At 39.9% G+C, this 21,791-nt stretch overlaps 1 protein-coding gene across 1 annotated transcript in view; it reads right to left on the minus strand.

Moving 5' to 3' along the window:
- Positions 1-21,791, minus strand: part of RASGRP3 (RAS guanyl releasing protein 3) — an 89,403-nt gene that overhangs the window by 58,726 nt on the left and 8,886 nt on the right. The window contains exon 2 of the mRNA XM_015064220.3: positions 4,895-4,977. The gene's annotated coding sequence lies outside the window, so the exon portion shown is untranslated. The remainder of the gene's footprint in view (positions 1-4,894; positions 4,978-21,791) is intronic.

Consider the following 21,791-nt stretch of genomic DNA (forward strand, 5'->3'; position numbering starts at 1 on the left):
TCTACTCCAGGAACCAGGCCACATATTTATTTATTTAACTATCTTAGCACTCTTCAACTGTTAATCACAGAAAACCTGAAAGTTTTTACCAAGCTTTTGGGTAAAGAGATATTTTCTCACTACTCAATGCAATGCTAATTATTTGTTGCATTCTGAAAACAGAAAAATATAAATGAAGATGTTTAGAGGTGCCTGGGTGACTCAGTCAGTTGAGCATCCAACTCTTGATTTCGGCTCAGGTCATGATCTCATGTTTGGTGGGATCGAGCCCCACATTAGGCTCCTCGTTGACAGCGCAAGTCTGCTTGGGAGTCTCTCTTTCCCTCTCTCATTGCCCCTCCCACACTCTCTCACTCTCTCAAAATAAACAAAAAAAGAGAAAATGTTTAAAAATCTCATTAATTTACTACTACATAGTAATACCTGGTTTGGGAGATAAAGGGGGAAAAGCCACCATAAAGCCATCAATTACTGGGAAGAAAAATACTGGAATACCTCAAGCAGTGTCTACACTGAAAAATGAAGGAACACTCAAGACCCAAAATGTGTTACCTTCAGGCATCTAAAGCAGTGTGAACAGAGCCCAAGTTTTGTACAAGTGTTTTTGGTTCTCAGGCATTATAATGCTTTTTCCAACATTCAGTTTTGCTTTTGGATAAGGGAGTCTTGCCTTTGATAATGTGCTGTCTACAAGGTACCAAACATCTATTTATAAAAACTAGAAAATTGTTTTTGCCATTTAGAAGTATCCAAATCTCCACATCTTTGTGGTTATATGAAGCAATCTGTGGGTCCTAATACAAAATCGTACTTCCCACAAAATCTAAGGAACCCTAGATCTGATGCTATAGCAGTTAAGTATAAAAGTACACTGCTGCTTAAACACTGTACTCAAATGCCCTTTAAAAATTTTTCTCTTTATCTAAGCACACCTATTTAAAGGCAAATACTGAACCACAAGTCCTAGTTTCATTTTTTCTCCAAATTGAAGATGGTGCAAATTAAGTTCTTCCTTACTTATCATTCACAGATTATAGAATGGTGACCCTTTGGACAGAGGTCTGGCCCATCAATGTTATCTTTTTTGTTAGGCCCTCACAAAGTTTCAAAATCTTTGCATTATTTGCAAAATGTACAAATCCAGACTTTACCTTTTAAAAATCCAGTTTTCTAGATTCTTGTGGAGAAATCATATCTGCCCCATGAGGCCATATCTGGCTGGAGCTGAGTAGCGACTGCCTTCCAGTTCCCCAAAGTTCCAACTACCCTCTATTGTTTCCCCAGCTGAGGCCAAGGGTCATTGCCATTTATGTGCCTTTTCTTTTTAGCAGATTTATAAGGAAGTAGATTTTTAAAGAAGATTCTTATCCCAATCTACTTCACTCATTATAGTGTCTTCTTGGCCTGCAGATATTTGCATTTGTGAGCCCCGAATTCAGACACATCAGGCTCCCTCTTGACATTACAGATGCTAAGCAAAGGTTAAGGGGGATTCTTCATTGTACAGGTCTTCACAATGTTACTACTCGTGGATTAAACAAAGAAGAACCACAGCTACTATGCCTTCTGGCATATTTTCATTCAAAAAGGAGGTTCGGATCACAAGACAAACTTCACCTCCCACCCAAGCAAGACAATAGGTTTGAGAATTTCTACAGCATTTGTCAGGCTTGCTTTGGCTAGCAGATTATTACTTATTTCCATTTATAATATGCTTATAATGTCTAGATTACTTCCAAGTTTTGCAATTCCCTCAGATTTCTGTGTTTTCCTTTTGTAGAAAAGTTCTTGTAAAATAGATGTTCATTAATGATTCCCAAACAGCATGGGACTTGGTGCCAATACCCTCTCAATGCTTTACTTTGCAGATTCTGGAAAGATTAAGGGAAAATAGAACGTATACTGGAACATCTATATATTAAAAAAAAATGTACCTACCCATGCTTAGTGGAGAATACATTTTTAGATTCCTCACATTATAGTGACTATCTAGTTTCACTCTCCCCCACTTCCTCCCTATGTTGCTTTGGATCTATTGACTACAGCTAGTAACAGCTTACTCCTCCATATCAGATTTGAGTAATACACAGGTACTCATCACTGTGGGCTTTCAGGATAGCTTCCTGTGGATAATTTCCAGCACTTAGATAATGAGTCACTTGGGTAACTAGAGACTATACAAGTTGAGCTGAGCTGGTATTCTTCCTTTGTTGTTGTTTATTGCTCTAAAAGGAGAAACCAGAAACCAAGGAAGGGTTATTTACTGGGTCAGTGCAGCTGCAAGGCCTGGTCTCTAAACACCTGATTTCATCATTGTGCTCATTCAAGTCTTCTGATAGTGCCTTTTTTGTCTACTACAAAGAAACCCTGTAGTTCTAGAAAGAGAAAGAGATTGTGGTACAGGAGAGACAGAACATTTCTACTTTTCAAGGGGACCTTTTATTCACCAGGTAAATTACCTCACTTTCTAAAGGAGAGCCCCAAGGCCAAATAGATAACATAGTTTGCCCAAGTTTAAACAGTGAGTTCATGGAAGGAAGGGAAACACATCATCACAGTGAGCTTCCAGAGAATCCAGCCTCATACTGGGGTCCCTGGGACATAAAAAGTACATGTGTCAGAAAGCTGATTTTGAACTAATGCATCTGTCTTAAAAAGTATAACTTTTCCAACATGAAGCAGCCTTTGGCCACTTAGACTTGGAGAAATGAGGCAGCTATCTGCCGTCTGTCATGGAATTTCTACTCAGCAATCTAATTTTAAGAGACTTTGGCTCTTTGTACAAATATGACTCCTAACCAATCATCTCCCTTTGTCAAAATATTTTTTGTATTCAGGGGCCTAAGATGATAATGAGGTTTTAGTAAGAAGCTAAAATCCCTTGTTGGGGGGTACTGGGCATCTGAAGCAGTTCTGGGGCTTATGACAAAGAAGTAAGATGACATTTTGTTGACCCACAAACCACAAGAGTTCAGACATCAGTGCACTGCAGTTCTCAAAGGAAATTGATAATACATGTAATCTCTGCACCATCTCGAACGGGGTTGTGTGCCTATTTAATGTCTTTCTTCAAAAGGAATTAGAGGGCAATAATCTAACTTCACTCTACAAAATAATTCTGAAAAAGAGAGTTAGTAGTATTATTTCTCTGTTGTAAATAAATAGGATTACAAAGAAATTAAGTAAATTTTCGATTAGCTACTCAATCAATTCACCAATCAACAAGCATTTATTAAAGATTAACTTGTTTCTCTTTTATTTCTGAATGATGTGTAACTATTATCTTTTAATCCACTTAAAAGTGTGATTCAAACAGAAAAAAAAAAGATCTGACTCTTTTTTTTTTAAGTTTATTTATTTTGAGAGAGAGAGCAAGAGAGAGAATGAGCAGGGGAGGGGCAGAGAAAGAGGGGAAAGAGAGAAGCCTAAGCAGGCTCTGTGCTGTCAGCACAGAGCCCAACATAGGGCTTGAACTCGTGAATTGTGAAATCACGACCTGAGCAGAAATCAAGAGTAGGATCCTTAACCGACTGAGCTACACAGGTGCCCCAAAAGGATCTGATTCTTATCTCATCAGGATAAAAGTAAGTGTCTGTTTAGGCTTAGTATCCAAATAGTTCTTTACTGATTAAAAAAAATAATGACTGAACACAATACCTCTACCTTCCAGATATTATGCCAGGGCCTGGGTATCTGGTGAACAAAAGAGACCCGATCCCTGCCCAATGGTGTATACAGTTTAGTGAGAGAAACCAACAACAGACAAGTAGACAAACCAATATATAATTACAAGCTGTTATAAGAGCTAGGAATGAAAACTCACCCAGGATGCTAAGATAGAGAATGACAAGAGCAATTATTTTAGGTAAGTAGCAAGGACAGATCTCTTTGAAGAGTTGGAACTTGGAGATTAAGTTAGTAAGAGATGTGAAAGACTGAAAGGCCTGAAAAACCATCAGAATTATAACTCCATTAACTGAGACAGAGAAGATTGGCAGGATGGCGGGAGAGGTACACTGGACGAAATCTAGAGTTTTGCTTAAGATGTGCGATGGTTGAGGGGCACCTGGGTGGCTCAGTTGGTTGAGCATCTGACTCTTGATTTGGGCTCAGATCATGATCCCAGGGTTGTGAGATGGATCTGAGCATGGAGCCTGCTTGGGATTCCCTCTCTCTCTCTCTCTCTCTCTCTCTCTCTCTGCCCCTCTCCCCCACTCACACTCTCTCTCTAAAATAAAAAAATAAATTAATTAAAACCAAAAAAGAATGTGTTAAGGTTGAGATGCCTGTGGAACTCCTGGGTGCAGGTCTCAAGATGTAGTTATTTAAACAAACATGGAAAGATCTGAGATGGAATTTAATTTGGGGAATTGTCCCCATATGAACAGCATCTAAAGCTACATAAATGATTCAAATCACTTAGGAGGAAAGTATAAAGAGAAAGGACAAGAGCATTCCACCTTGAGCATTCCAACATCTAGAGGTCAGAAAAAGGAGGTAAAGCAACAGAGCGTCATGAGGAGTTGTCAGAGAGACAGAAGGAAAATGTCAAGCAAGTTGCTCCATGAGGCCAAGAGAAGGACATGCTTATGGAAGCTGAAACCATTAACTGTGTTGAATGCTACTGAGAGAGGTCAAACAAGAGAGATGGGAAACTCTGCTTTTTAAATTTTTGCTACAAGGAGGTTAGTGGTCACCTTGACAAGAGCAGCTTTAGTGGAGCTGTGGGCAGAAGCCAGGTTGCTGTGAGCTGAAGAGTAAATGGCAGATCAAGAAACAAAGACAGCTTGTGCAGAATATTAATTTAATAACTCTGTCTAGAATCGAAGAGAGATTGGCAGTGGATGTGGGGATCAAGAGACATTTTTATAAGATGAGAGCTGCCGAAACATACCTGTATCCTGATGGGGATGATCTTGTAGAGAAGAAGATGTTAAGGAATCAGGAGGAGGAAGGACTAACCAAGGGTCTGAGCACCTGTTGGAACATGAATGAAGAAAGGAAGAGAACATGGTTGTAAACATAGATAGAGTATATAATTACCAAGGGCAAGATGAAGGAGAAGAACATAAATCAGAGACATAATCATCAGGTTGCCAACAGGAGTTTATCTAATCCACCTGCTTCTGACACAGTCAGTTCTCCTTCTTGAGATTTTGAAGAGGAAAGAAGGAAGCAGAGAAATGAGCTCTCCGAGTCCCAGAGGGAGAAGTCCCAGGATGAACTGTCCTATGACTTAGGATCTAATGATCCCTTCCCCCACTCTCTTAAACAGCAGGGCCCCAATTCCTTTGAATTTTTTTTAGTAATTAAATATCTGCATTCTTGCCTGCCAACGTTTGATGCTCTTAGATACCAAAGAGTGCTTTTGACTTGTATGGTCAACCACTCAACTCAGCTTTCTGTGGATCTTATTCTGAAGGACTGTTCATTTTACATCCCCGTTTTTGCCATGGTGCCAATGCAGTAGCATTTCTTAAGGATATAGGTCACCACCACATACTCTTCAACAAGTCACAAGATGAAATGGCACATGTAAATCATATACAGTGTTTTCAAGGCATACTAGAGTTAGATCTATAACTGACATATATGGATCGGGGTGCTTCAACCTCAATACTACAGATACTTCAGCTGGATAATTCTTTGTTGTAGGGTCCATCCCATGCACTGCAGGCTGGTTAGCAGCATCCTTGGCCTCTATTCACTAGGTGCCAGTGGTACCCCACCTCCAGCTCCAGTAGGGACAGCCCAAAATGTCTCCAGACATTGCCAAATGTCCCCAGAGGGCAAAATTGTCCCCAGTTGAAAACCACTGAAACAGGCTGTTGTCTGAACATCAAACTGGAAACTGAAAAAGTTAATCAAACATCTAAATTTCTTCCTAGTATCAGAATGTCTGCTTTTTGTGTAAGGAAATGCCTGGTTATGTAACTGAATTTTTCGGTCTTCAAATGAATCCTAGACATCTTCATCAACAATAAGCATTTGAACAAATGCATCTTCTAGACATCATCTCCACTTGATTTTTAATTCTGGAGCCAATTGGCAGGTTTTAAAATGTCAGAACTTGACTTAATTTAGAACATTTCAAAGCTTTCTAAGTCTAAGTTTGTCCATCATTCTACTACCTGACATATTTTGGCCCTTGTTTTATTCTTATGCTAATCATTTTCAGCTTTATTTTATTTTTGCTGTTTACCGTAAGCCACGTGAAGTCTTTCTGGAGAATGTCAGAGGACTTATGAACACAAGTACTTTTTTTTTTTCTCAATATGTGAATCAAGAGTTCTCTTTTGTGAGAATAGGTTACCTTCTTTCCTATTGCCCAAGCACTGGCTCCTCTTGAGTAATCTCGGGATGGGTCTATATAGAATGCATCGCCTGTACTACAGTTTTGACTAATAAACCATCTACTCTGTTACACTGTTCTTCTGCAGAGTTGCTACAGGCAGGCAGGGATGCTCAGTGTGAAACTGTTGGAGGTGCTCTGTTCTCATACCTGCCCAATCATTTACTGGCAGAGTGTGTATGCTTCTAGGGGTCAGTTTCTTCACATTCAAATTCAGTTAACATTTACTGGGAAGCATGTAGTTTTGTCAAGTCAATTCTTGCCATTGCCTCAAAGACTGTTTGGTGGTCGAGTATGGCTGCCCCATATGGCCACAACTTTTGAGGATCAAGAAGTTCTCAAACAGCTCCTTGTTTTCATCAATAACCCAGTAAGAGTCGGCCATGAATTGTGTTAATCCTTCTTGAGTCCCAGCCTTTTGGCAAAATAAATGTGTAAGATCAGTCACTCTTGTGTAAAATATAAATTTTCAATAAACAAATATTGGACTCCAGTTAATAATATGTATGATGAAGTACTTATAAATGAAGTGCACTGCTGTCTGCAACTTATTTTGAAAAAAAAAAAGATGAAACAATGGATGGATAGAAGATAAATGAATAGATGTGAAAAAGAAAACATGATAAATTGTTAATGTTAAAATTGAATTGGTGGTATATGGACATACACTGTACAATTCTTCCAAGATTTTTTGTTTGTTTGAACATTTTCATCATACAGTATGAAAAACTACTTTCCATTATTTTAAATTTACATCTTTCAAACCTTTAGTGTTCGGGGATTTGATGAATAAATCATGTTTATTAGCCTTTGTGATTTTACAACTATTATTGTGTGCTAACTAAAGAGGTCCCAGTCATCAGTCTGTCCAAGGGGCTCCTGTAGACCCTTGAACATTTTAGATGCTACTCTGGATGTTTTAATTTTTGTTAATGACTTTTTAAGTTGGAACAATCAAAATTACTCCAAATGTTCCAGGTCTGAAAGCTTTGTTTGAGGGTAATAGGAAGATATTTTTGGATTTGTTTCCAAACATCTCTGGCTAATGAAAAACCAGGCTAAATTGCTTTTCAAGGAATCCCTACACTATATCAGTTATTGGCATATTCATATGCTGGTTATGCAAGTTAAAATGTCCAAATTTTCCTTAACTCCATTCTCACCTTCACCCCTGTATCTAATTGATCTCATGAACTATCAATTTACTTTTTAAGTATTCTGAAAATTCTTCCACCTTCTCCATCACTATTGGCTTGGTTCAAATCCATCTCTGGAGTCTTCTATTGGTTTGGTCTTTTTTCTATTCAACCTATTCCCCTCATTGCCTCTAGAGTTTTCTTTCTAGATTACAAATATATTCCTATCACTTCCTTACTTGACAAGCCAAAATAATAGTTATGAATTATTATTTTTTAAGTTCGTCTGTTTGTTTTAAGACAGGGCAAAAGCATAGGAGGAGCAGAGAGAGAGGGAGAGAGAGAATCCCCAGCAGGCTCCACACTGTCAGGGCAGAGCCTGATGCAGGGCTTAATATCATGAACTGTGAGATCATGACCTGAGCCATAATCAAGAGTTGGAAGCTTAACTAACTGAGCTACCCAGGCACCCAAATTGTTAATTATTTTAGATGTATTAATTACATTATGGATTTTTCAAAAGAAAACTTATATTTTAGAAATACATACTAAATACATACTAAAATATTTATGGGTAGAATGATTAAATGAGATTTGTGTCAAAACTAATATGGGAACAAGAGAACATGCATGGGGATAGAAATGAAACAAGATTGGTCATCAAAAATTGTTGAAGTCAGGTAATGAATACATGGGGGTTCATTATATTACTCTGTCTACTTGTGTATATGTTGGAAATGTTTTATAATAAAAAGATTTTTTAAAATTTTTAAATTATCCTCAAAAATATCTAAATGCTGCAGAAGGGCAAACACTACCTCAGCCATCAGAATACCCTTATCTTTGAGCCTTTTCTCCAGTTCCTCTTCCAACAGGTACCCTCTGATTCAGCTCTACCAAGCTACATGTTATTTGTGGAAAGAAGACTTTTAAAATACAGTTTTTTCTTCTTGAACAATGACTACTTGTCCTTTTGAACCTAGTTCAAATGTCACCAAATCTAAGGAACATTCCTTAACTCACACAAATAGTCATCTTCTCTTCCCCAGCTTCCACAAACTCTACACAAGCCTTTGTTATAGACCAAATATTTGTGTGTTATGATTATTGTGATTTTAAAAAATATATTTGTATGCTTAATATAGGTGGTAATATCCTACAGGGTAAAGTTTGTGCCATTATTCAGGTTAATGCAATAGGCAGCAGAAAGCATATGTTTAAAAATACTTGCCAAATTAATTGTAGGAAAATATATTTGGGGCTTTTTTTTTCTTTAACTTTTGTTACCTAAATGTAAACTCCAGCTTCCACATAAGAAGTCCCATAAACTAGACTGTACTTACTGAAGTTTTAATAACTTTGGTTGAGTAAAATCTCCGTATATGAGAATTAAAATTCAAAACAATTTTTTGAACGTATTAGCCTCTATTACACAAGCTTGATGTGAGAGAAAATTCCAAAGAGTTGCAGAATTCTATGTGTGATATATTTCTCAGTCATCGTGATAGCTGAAAAGATAAAACCTCAATTCTTACACAGTAAAACCACCATCACTGGCTTAAGTCGATCACAGTTCCTGCAGCTTCCAAGAGAGGGTGAAGGAAGTATTTCTTCTAAAACATAGAGAATTAAAATAGCATGAGATATGTTCCACTGGTCCTGCTTCAAGGTCTGCTTGCCCTTTTATCTATTTGTAATCATGGCCCCAAGAAACAATTTATTAAGCGAGTATGATTGCTTCTTTTGATGCCAACATTATGTCACTTCTCATAAAAACCAAATATAATTTAAAGCAAACGGTCACTGCTTGTTAATCAGCCAGGTCCTCCAGTCATGATCTTCTTTATACTTGTCATCATCTGAGATCGTGTAATGATTTTTGAGTGTAGCCAGAGGCTAGGCTCTGCAAGAGAACCCTGCCCACGGTGCAGAATGCCACAGCTGAGAGAACACCTCAACAATGCAAGCAGGATGAGTGTTTTCTGGGTGCAGGCTACAAGGAGACTACGGGATGCAATCATAAATCCACAGATTCCTAGGAAGTCTCTTTGTGCTATGGCACTCCTCTAATGGAAATGGCTAGGTATTGGGCATGATGTAATGTTGGTTACATGACAAGGCCAGCAGAATCCAGACTCCACAGAATGGCTGCCCTTTCCATAGTGAGCACCAGATTTTAACATAAACATAGTGAGAGATAAGTGTGGTTGAGTAGAAAAGGCACACACTTTGTTTACAGGCAGACTAGGACCAGAAACCTGGCTTCACTACTCCCTGGCTTGTGACCATGAGCAAGATACTCAACCTCTCTGAAATTTAGTTTTCTCTTCTGTAAGAATGTCAATGATAATGTCTACCTCTGGACGTTGTGAAAATAAACATCAGTTTCTTTCCTCTCCCAGCAGCAGATTCTGTTTAAACGCCAACTACAGGGGCACCTGGGTGGTTCAGTCAGTAGAGTGTCCGACTCCTGATTTCAGCTCAGGTCATGATCTCACAGTTTGTGGGTTCAAGCCCCATGTTGGGCTCTGCTGACGGTATGGAGCTTGCTTTGGATTCTCTCTCCCTCTCTCTCTTTCTGCCCCTCCCCCACTCATGCTCTCCCTCTCTCTCTCTCTCAAAATAAATAAATAAACTTAAAAAAAATAAATGCCAACTACAGAAGGAAAAGAGAGACAGATTCATCTTAGAATCTGAATGAGTAGGGAGAGAGAGACAACAGAGAAACCTAGAGCACCACCATTCAGTTGAGCACTGTCCTTGCCATAAACAGTGATCTGCAAAACATCCTGTCAACTCATATGATTTTGAATGGCAAGCATTCCATGTATACACGAAATACTTTCTACGTTTAGAAAGCAGAACTGAAAGTAAGGCAGAATCCAAAGTTCAGTCAAATTGAAACCAGGGTATGATTTTTCCAGATTTTTCCAGAAATTATACTCAGTTCTTCCATTTTAAAAAAGTTTTAAATTCTTGAGTACTTTTTGAGCTCCAGAATTCTATGTTAACTTGATATTTGAGAACATGCCTCCTTGATAGTCATAGGCAAGTTGACAGGGTGTGGCTAGATGAGGCTGTTTGTCCTTCCAAGCTCCTCGATTCTGGGTCCAAAGAGTTCTATCAAACCAGTGTGTCAGTTCCTGAATAGGAACCTCTAGCTGGTACCTTCCTAAAGTGAACTTATATAAAAGTCTCCAAGGAAAATTGATTCTGCTCATTTTGAATTGTTAAATGAAATGAAAAATAATTATTTTCTCAAAACAAAACAGAGGCATGACTGAACAGACTTTTTTTTCACCTTTCTTTCTTTCTCCCACACCCCCTTCTCTCTCTCTCTCTCTCTCTCTCTCTCTCTCTCTCTCTCTCTCTCTCTTAATTTGGAGTCTTATTCCATGGCAAATTGATGGCCTCTTTGCCTAAGTTCTTCTCCAGCCCCTTGCCTTCCTAGTTCATCAGTTGCTAAGGTCTCAGTCACAGTACAAATATTTCAGAAGGGAGAAAGAAAAGCAATTAAAATCATGTAAACACATTCAAATGTAGTTACTTGTCTGTGATTTTTTTAAGACACTTTTAAAAAAATGTTTATTTATTTATTTTTAAGACAGAGGGAGAGAGAGCATGAGTGGGAGAAGGACACAGAGAGAGAGGGAGACAGAGAATCCCAAGCAGGCTCCACACTGTCAGCACAGAGCCCAACATGGGGCTTGAACTCACAAATCAACCATGAGATCATGACCTGAGCTGAAACCAAGAGCCGGATGCTTAACCCCAGATGCTTAGCCAAATGAGCACCACCACCCCCTTCCCCCCCCCACCGCCAGGTACCCACCTTGTCTGTGATTTTTGAAACAATGAAGCAGCAGCAAAGTGACTAAAGTGAAGTTCTGGAACTAATGACAAACTTTTTTCCACATTATTTTCCCCATCACTAGTTTTCTGTCAAAGACTGTACCTGGAACACATTCACTTACAACACTTACAATGCAAAAGCAAATTAATGGCATAATGATCTAGGCAAGGCTCTTGGAATATTTTGTGGGGTGGGGACAGATCCTCCTAAAGCAGCACAAAGTTACGAGTAAAGATAGAGCAGCAGTTTGAATAGACAAGTCTTCAAGAAATAAAATGACTGGTTTGATCACATAGAAACTTCCAAGATGTTAGGGTATGTGCAGGCAGGCAAATCATTCATATATTGAGTTGAACTCTCGACTTACAATAGGGGCTACTTCCCATTCTACAGGCTGGAATCCAGGAAGCTAAGCCTTTAACGTACCATCTTATTTTCTCTCTTTCTTTCCCTTTCTTCCTTCCTTTCTTCCTTTCTTCCTTTCTTTCTTTCTTTCTTTCTTTCTTTCTTTCTTTCTTTCTTTCTTTCTTTCTAATTTTTTCCCCCTTTGTCTTCTTGAAAGGTGCAGAAAGTTCTGATTACTACAGTAGTTGCTAAGGAAAAATGCTCTTTGTGTCAACTCATGAATTAAATGTTGTTCAGGATTTTTTAAAGTAAAAGAAGGCTACCTTTCACATTCATACTAAAAAAAAAAGCTACTTTGAAGAAACAACAACACTGTAATAGCTGTTATGATCAAAGAGCTGTCCCTTGTCCCCCCACACCCCCACCTCAAAGCCATAGCCATTAAAATGTGCAGCTGCATCATAAAATCATCAGGCACTTGTGCTGTCATTTTTATGACCTTGCCAACATACAGATAGCACTGTTATACAATGAACTGAGTTACCATACCAGAAAACTGACTAGTAGTGAAGAGTCTCAATTATTCTAGAGAGCTAGGACTCTCTCAGTAGTGGGCAGATAACTTTGCAGAGGGAAATGGTCACAGGGGACACTGTTGCTAGTAGTCAGAGTATACTATTTCCCATGTGAATAAGGGTACTGTAACCAGGCAGAACTTCTAATAATGCTTTTGTTCCATTATTTTGTTCCAATAATGATTTTTGTGGGATAATGGAGCGCATGCTGGACAACAGACTAAAACAAACAAAAAACCCAGATACCTTATAAAAGTTGAATATTACATCATACTGTAGTTAGTATGACTCCAACTTACGTTGGATCTGCAGGGAGGAAAATGACCAAGTTTGTTTAGAAATACCACCCCAAGCAAATACTACCATGTCTATAACTAAGGCTGACCTTGTTTCTGAGGCCAAATATCCGTAGGCTTTGGAAATACCATCACTGACATGCATGGGATGGTACATCACAAATCAGTCTCTCATTTAACTTTTGCCCATCAGAAGATAATACAAATTATGGCACTTTTGATCACAGAGGACAATTCTACAGGTATTATTCAGAGTCAGAAGACAGAGGACTTAGGTGAGCGCTCCCAGTTACTGGTCCCATGACCACGGACAAGTTCACTCACCTTCCCTCATTCTCAGTTTCCTCACTGTAAACAGTGGTGATGGTGATGATGTCCTCCCTCATTCCATAGAATTGTGGCAAAGTGCAAGGAAGCGCCTTACACCAGAAAACTCCTACATAAATGCAGGAATCTGTCTTCTCGATATTACAAAAGGGCTCAAGATCCAACACAGTGAACCTACACCACGGACTCCAGAGAGACTGCTGTGATCATCTGAAACTGCAACAACACCCCACAAAACCCAGATTTTCAAATCCCTAAAACAAAGGGAATGTGACATACAAACAGCTGAACAACTCTACGGCTTGTAAATGAGCGATCACGGCAAAGGGAAAATGAGACCCAAGGGAGTTAACTCTTCCGGAACAGGTTCTTTGGAATACACAGTCTGGGAAAGACAAAGAAACAAAGGCAGCCAACATGGCATCACAAATTTTGTTTCCTCATCCTAAAAGGTCCCAAGAAGATAACCAAACATTTTATTTTGCTTTAAACCAGCTCTGGAGTATACCTTACAGACTCTGCAGTGATTCTGAGTCTGTCTCATGTGTCTCTTGTATAAATAACCCACTGGATTATGCCAACTGCCATGAAAATAAGCCATTCCCACCAAGGACTGGAGGTAATTTCCAGTGGTTCTGTTTTAGCAGACTATATTGCTGATTTCTCTGGAGTTGGGCTTAGTTTTAGAAGCATCAGTAGGTGAGAAGTCAATTAAAAATTCCCCCTTCTTGCTATATGGAGCTTGATCTTCAGAATGTGTAATCTTGTCATATAACAGCTTTGAAAAAACATTGACCACTTTCTCAAAGACATCCATGACTGGTCTACATACTTAATTCTCCTCCTGATTAAGCAAAGGACCCTTCTGCTACATGTGCATTACTCAGTGCTCTTTCTTATCGCCAGCCCTAATTTTGACATTGAACCACATGGAGGAATATGGAGAGCCAAATGAAATTTTGAGATTTTTTTAAGATTTCTTTAAAGCTTGGCCTCTGGCTGATGAGCCAGAGAAGCTGCAGGTTCATGGCCTGCAAGCATGGCGACCATACACAGGTCGGGGAAGTGTGCAGAGAAAAGCACACCTCTCCTCCCTCACCTCGGTGCCCCAGCCTATTGTCTCCCCTCACAGCTCAGAACAAATGGAGCAAACAAAAGTACATTGCTTCTGTTCATGAACAACCACCCCCTACTTGGGCAACCAACGTTCCAGGTTGAACAACAATGCACAGGTCTGCCTCATAGTTTTATCACCACCAAGCCAGCTATTTGGTGTGGGGTACAGGTGGAGTGGCTGTCCTCCAAAGGAAAGGAGTGACAGGAAAAGCTGAGAGAAAAGGCCAGAAAGGGCAACAAGAGTGGTGTATTCCAGGGTAATCATAAAGCTCAAACTTGCTGTTCTGACCAATGCGGGAGCCATCACTGAACTACTCTCAGCGAGAAAAACAGGCTGCAGGTCAGTGACCCTGCACAGCCTGGGCTTGGACTGTCACAAGGGGAAACCTCGCCCTTCCTGCCAGGGACCGTTCGAAAGAGCCTTAACACACATTGTGTGTCTAATTGTATTGCACTGAAATATTCTCATTTGCATCCCGTTAAGCACGTCATTAAGCATTAAGCTTTTAAGTTTAAATGTGTGGAATTAGTGTATGTGTTCCACGTTAAGTCTTTTAATGTGTGCAGTTTCCGGTGTCCGTTCCAGGAGCCAATTGGGTCTGTGCTACATATTGCCCAGCTAAGGGGGTCCCCAAGCTTCAGTTTCTTTGCCTATAAAACTGGAATAATAATATATAGCACATAGACTTACTCTGAAGATTATAAGAAAATAAATACATTTGCTTAGCACATCATTTGGCAAAGTGCTCAATAAATTCAAGTTATAATTATCAGTGTTAATGTTATAATAATAATATAATAATCCTGGCAGAAGCCTCTAGCCCTCTTTCCTGGCTCTGCGACTAACACTTTGACCCAGACACATTGGTTACAATTTTCTCAACTCTGAAATGCGCTCAATTGCACACTCTAAAATTCCTATCCAGATCTGAAAGTCTTTGACCCTATGGACATACTACCTACATGTAAAATAATTATTTATTATTCTGTTGATATTTTGAAAGTCAAGATATCATTGGATTTTTCAAAATAGTCTGTGAGCCTTCAAAATATCAGCACTCGAATAATTCCGAAGGCTGTTCTAGAGATAGCCAGTGAGACCCTCCATTTTACTGAAGGGGTCTCTATTATTCTGGAGAAATCAACTTCACCTCATAGTTCTTTTCCAATAGACTCGCAGTAAAAGTGAAACTATAGCAGCAGCAAACTCCCTAAAAAAGTGGCCCAGTGGGTAGCTAGGGCCCTGTAGTCAAATAGGGAAGTCACTGGGCCATGTGGCCACAGGCTAAATCAAGGACTTCACACAAACGTCATAAAAAGAAATGGCGGAGTTAGAAATAACTTTTTGTCTCATTGAACACTCTGAGTCTTGTCGAATCTTTTCCATTTTATGGGAAAGAAGGGGAGAAACTTCCCAGCGCCAGACTAGCCACTTTCTCGGAGGGTCATCTGAAAGTGCTTCCACCCCAGATCTTTGGCCAGTGTGCTACTCCAGACCAAGTGTGTTGAGGAAAACTGCAGCGGGACCAGCGTGCCCCAGGTCATTTCCAGTCTGCCCTCCACATACCAGGGCAGGGAGGTGGGGCGGGGAGAGCTGTGTTCCATCCAGGCAGGGGGCGGAAATTGCAAGAAAACCGGACAGCCTGAGCATAGCTGACAATCCATCCGTCACCTGGAGAAGCAAACACACTTCAGGGTGCCCTGTGCTCGTCACAAGCAAAATAACTGTTTGGTAAGAATTCAAATCAAAACAACCTACTCCCCCTCCCCCCACCTTCCTTAATGTCCAGGCAATCCAGAAAAAGGAACTGATTTGGTTATCTCGCTCAATGCTCTGATTCAGAGACCTGTCACTTCCAGAGGTTTACCTCATCCATTACGGGTGCTGTCCTCTCCCTTTCCCCTTTTCCTTTCTGAAACATTCTGGCTGGTGACTACTCCAGAAGGACAAAAGTCTCCAAACAACACATCCATTCCAGCATAATGCCTGCTCTGTGCTCTCCTAAGAGTAAGCCCCAGCACCACTGAATGAACCTGAGAAAGAAGAGATCTCAGCTATTTGGAAGCCCTTCCCTCCGCCCCCAGAGTTGATAATCAACTTCAGGTAACATTTTTTAATAATCCAGGCAAGAGGAGGGACACTGAGCATCATCAAAACACTAACTTTCCTTTATCTAAAGTAAGGAAGACCAGGGGTGACTAAAAAATTCAGCATCAAAGCAACGAAGTTGAAAAAGCTCGTTCAAGAGAAGAGCTAGAAAATATGTCTTTGATGAGTTATGAAGCTTGCCTGAAACCCAAACATGCTTTCTAATCTAAATCTCAATATTATTTTGTTAGTTTTCTATATTGCAGATTGTTATGCATTGTTAAATGAAAGAGTTTTCAAAGTTGAGTAGAAATGGTCAAGTTGGACATACAAATTTCTCAAAACACTATTTTGCAAGCTTCAACGGTAAAAATTGATTAAAATCAAACCTAGTCATCAATTCACTTTAATACACTCTCCACTTCATAATCTCAAACTTGACTTTGAACCTAAACACCACAGATCATGAACATCCCAGACACCAGGAAATCAACTTGCTGTTTTCCTAGATAGGAATCAAGCAGTATGCCATTCACACTTTAAGTCAGAAAATATTGCTGCAAATGACAGGTTCTAAAAAAAAAAATCAGTAAAAATACAAATGGCTATTGCCAACAGACAACACAAATAACACAAATAATATACCTCCTTTAGTGCCAGAGGGAAACCAAAATCAAAATTAAAAATTGTCAGTGCCTTACAAAACGCGCGCACACACACACACACACACACACACACGAAAAAGTTCTCCAGTTACTTACTGGGGCGGTTCTGTCGCCTAGTCCTCACATCAGCACCCTGCCTGTCCAGCTGCCAAATGCAGGAGCATGCCGCAAGCAGCTGTTTCCTCCAAGCTGGGGCTCTGTCTCTTAACCAGTCACATGCGCCTCCTGATAAATACTGCCGCCTGTGCCAGGAGGTCAGAAACTGAAGATCATTATTCTCCTAATTCGCAAACCTCATAACCCCTGAGCTGGCTCAGCCGTTTCATTAGCACGCAGGGCAGGACATTCCACCGTTTGTCTTCTTTTAGTGGCAAACCCCAAACATCTGATAAGTCACCCTGGAGGGCAGGTCACTGCAAGTGGAAAGTTGATGGGGGTGGGGTAGGGCGTGGGGTGGGGAGGCTGGCAGTCCCTGTGCTCTGCCCTCTCACTCAGGTCTTCACTGGGGCTCTAGAACAGCAAGGAAGGAAGCACAGAACGGCCCAGCAGGTGGAAACGGTGCTGCGTCCCAGGTGCCCCCGGGAATACAGCAAAGCAGTGCTCCATCTTGGTTTCGTTTTCTCCGCATCCTGGGCTCACTTTGGTGGTAGAGCTGTTAACAAGGCAGCCTGTTCTGAGGAAAGCAGACTGTCTAAGAATGCTTAAGTTTAACTGCAAAGGCCAGGGCTGCTGTGCCAAGTGATGCTGAGGGGCAGACGTGTGAGGGTTAATGGAGAATATCAGAAACAGCTTCGTCTAGACAGCCATTGGAAACGACTGCAGGTAGCTTAAGACCAAACCTCCGCACATTCTAGTTATCTGTTGGATTGTATCAACGTTTGGGGGCACAGCAGAGCCATTGAGATGATCAGCCAGGGAATCAGAGTGGAAACAGAAATGATCACAAAATGTACAAGCCATTTTATAGATGTGCTGCTGCCCCCTTTGGCGCAAGGAAGTTGAACCAACGTGCTGTTTCCTGTGCTGCTCACGAAGGTGCCAGACCATCTGGGCACCTAGTTGAATTCAGACCTCTCACCTTAGCAGATTTCCCCACCCCGTCCTCTTTATCTTCCTCTCCGAGGAAAGCCTGCGGACTATCTGACTTTGGGTAGCGCCTGACTTATTGCTATAGTAAGAGTGACACTTTCTAAGATCAGAGCCCAAGCAGGGCAGAATGGAGATACGGCAGGGAGTCAGCTCATTTGGCAAAATGAACATCCAAAAAAGATTTTAAAAGGTTAAAATGCCCCAGGGGATTTCTGAACCATAATGAGCCTGTTAAACTGTCAACCTTGACTTTTAATAAGTGAGCTCTTACTCAATAGAGGAGTTTATGTGGGAAATCTTTCATATGCGGGTTTTGTCTCATAATTATTTACAGAATTAAACCAGAAGTTCCCTCCATGCAGAGGATAGAGTGTTTTTCCAGAATAACAAAGACCAAAACTCCTTAGGCTTGCCAATTTTTCAGGGGACTAATTTGCTACCAACATGTGAATGCCCAAAGTGTAAATCCAGAAATTTTTTGCAAGCCTCAAAACAATCCCCTGTAGTTCAAAGTTAGTAATAAACTACAGATATCAAAATACAGTGTGCTAAAATATGTCACCTTCATAAAACTTTCTCCTCGTGTGACAATCATTAATCAAACACAGAAAAGGAGGCTTATTGAAGATGTGAAATGTTATTTTGATTTACTTATTGGAAACTTTTGTGATCTTATGGCATCCATCAATCACTTTATTTGCAACTAACAGTGTTATTCTGATGGTCTATTGCATACCACATAGTTAATGAGACAGAGACTTCTGGAAAATCCTTCAAAAAACAGTCTCAGGGTGCCTAGGTGGCTCAGTCAGTTGAGCATACCACTCAGCTCAGGTCATGATCTCACGGTTCATGAGTTCAAGCCCCGCATAGGGCCGGCTGCTGTCAGCACAGAGCCAGCTTCAGATCCTCTGTCCCCCCTCTCTCTGTCCCTCCCTTACTCATGCTCTCTCTCTCAAAAATAAATAAAACATTAGAGAGAGAGAGAGACAGCCTCAAGAAAGGCAAGCATAAAAGTTCTCTCATTTCTATGAGAAGAAGGGACGGATCCCAAATCGTACATATAAAGTGAACTGTCAGTGCAGAACAAGACCCTGGACCCTTCTGACAATGTCCAGCAGTATAACTGAGGTTCCACAAACACACTCAGCTGTGCAAAGAAATGGGGAGACCCCACCTCTCTGCCCCAAATGCCTATGGGTACCAATCACCTCCTTCAACTCAAAAAAAAAGAGCCCTCCTTCCATCAAAGGCCATCAGCCCTTAGGCTTTGTGTCTCACCCTGGGACCCCTACCTGTTCAGGATCCTTTGGCCAACAATCATGCCTTCTTTCCCTGTCCACTCACCTTCCTCATTATCCAAATATGCTCACATTATTTTTACGTCTTAAAAGCCATTTGTTTTGAGCCTTTGCTCCTTTCATTGTTGCCCTAACCCGCTCATTCCCTTCACAGCTAAGCTTCTGGAGAAACACCTCATGCCTCCATCATCTTCACGAGCCATTTACATTGAGATCTGCTTATAGTCTGGCTTCTTTCTCCCAACTTTACTGAAACTGCTTTCCCCAAGTCACCAAAGACTGATGCTACTGGACACATTTTTGCTTTTATCTTACTTGACCTCTCAGCTGCACTTAACCTAAGTGGCCAAGAATTCCCAAATGTGTCCTCTTGTGGCTTCTGCAACATTTCACTTCGACCTCCTTCAGCCTCCTGTGTGGACTCTTCTAATACCTGCCGCCCTCACATGTGAAAATCCCCTCTTTTCTTTCTGTTTCCTAACAGTTTTTACATGTCTTAATTTATTACTGAATGATGACAGCGGTTTCCTAGTTAATTGTCTGGCCTCCAAAAGTCTGCCTCTGACCTCAACTAATTCATTTATTTTTTTACACTTTCGTGCTAAAAGCTTCCCCAAAACCATGGTAGAATCGTAGGCATCTTTGCATTCCCAGAAGCTGTGATGGGGTTCAAGCCCTCCTTTTGTAAATTCTGCTACCATTGCATTTCTTTGTCTGTGTCAAATTAGGTCTTAATGTATCTATGTCCCATCCAAACTTTGACAACCTTAAAGAAAGCTTGTGACTTGTTCATTTTATATCCTGCGGTGCCTAATACCATGCCTGACTCTTGCAGGAGACACATAGCTGAAACAATGCTGACTGAATAAATGAATGATTAAAGAGAAAGGTCTTCTGTTTATTCCACTCAGAAAAGATATGAGAAAAGTTTACAAAAACCAATTTTATATTAGCCCACCCAAAAATTGTAAATGATTTGCGCCCAAAAGAAATTATTTTCACCACAATCTATGACCAGACTGGAATAAAACTATAATATAATTGCAAAAGTATAAGTCAAAAAAGAGCAAAGCTCTTGGAAAAATTATATAACTCTTATTTCAAAAAATAATGCACTGGGGGGTGCCTGGGTGGCTCAGTTGGTTAAGCATCCAACTTTGGCTCAGGTCACAATCTCGTGGTTGGTGGGTTCGAGCCCCTAGTAGGGCTCTGTGCTGACAGCCCAGAGCCTGAAGCCTACTCCAGATGCTGTGTGTGTGTCTCTCTCTGCTCCTCTCCTGCTTTCTCTCTCTCTCTCTCTCTCTCTCTCTCTCTCTCTCTCTCTCCCAAAGATAAATAAAAATTAAAAAAATGGAAAAATCAGTGATTGAGAAAAAAACAAAAAGGCAATTATCAAATGCTTAGAAGTTTTCAGTAATGAGAATACCACACCAAATATTGTAAGTAGAGCCAAAAGAGTTAATTAGAAGAAAACTAACTCAAAAAGCTGAAAAACAACAGATCAATAATCATGGAACAATGTAAAAGGTATTGAGAAATTGTTCCCGAGGAAAGGTTTAGTCCAAATTATTTACACAATCAAGTTCTCCCTGAGTTTCAAGCCACAGATAATTTCCTGGCTGTATAAAATGTTCAAATGTGCAAAAGTAACAGAAATCTAACATAATACCCCTGATGTAAAAACAAACAAACTGATTAATAATGGAAACCATAGATGAACCTCACATATAAACATAGTTTACCATAGAGATGTGAATAATCTCAATATTTAAGATGCCATGATAGGAAAAAGTCTTGGAATTAGCACAGTAGGTACTCTTGAAAAGACTTTTGATAAAATTCAGTATCAGTTTTTTTTTTTTAATTAATGAAATGGAGTTAGGACAATTTTTCCTGGCATGATCAAAATTACCCCAAACCAAACACAGGTATCATACCTCATGGTGTAGTCCTAGAGGTATTAACGTTAAAATCAGGAACAAAAAATGATGCTCATTGTCACTAGTATCATTTAGCACTATTCTGGACATTCAAGCCAAGACAACTAGACAACAACAACAACAACAAAACTAAAGAACTATGAGAAAGCAAGAGACAAAATTATCTAACTTGCATATGTTATAATCCCTTAATAGATTCAACTTCTAAAACTGTTTTAAATAATTAGAAATGTCAGTGAGGTGAACAGTCACAAAATAAAATTAATTGAGTGCCCCACATAATAGCCTAAAACTGTTAGAAAACATCAGGGAAAAAAAATCTTATTCACAATAGCAACAATAATAACAAAATTTCTAGGAAAAACAAGAAAAATGAAGAATATATAAATAAATGTATGAAACTCTACTGAAAAAATAAAAAAACATTTCAATAAATGGATCATTATACGATTTTCCAAGACTGGAAGACTCAACATTGTACAGATGTCGATTCTCCTCTATTTAATTTATAAATGTAATTACAGTTAGATTAAAATGCCAGAAATTTTTAAAAAACAGATCAAAAAGAAATCCTGAAGTTTATTTGAAAGAAAAAAACCTGAAAATTTTTTTTCAACGAGAAGTTTATAAAACAACAGTGAGTGGGGGGTACTGGGTATTAAGTAGGCTGAACACATCAAGAATTAGAAGTTTGGGCACACCTGCAC

Source organism: Acinonyx jubatus, chromosome A3, assembly GCF_027475565.1.
Source record: "Acinonyx jubatus isolate Ajub_Pintada_27869175 chromosome A3, VMU_Ajub_asm_v1.0, whole genome shotgun sequence".
Lineage (NCBI taxonomy): Eukaryota > Metazoa > Chordata > Mammalia > Carnivora > Felidae > Acinonyx > Acinonyx jubatus.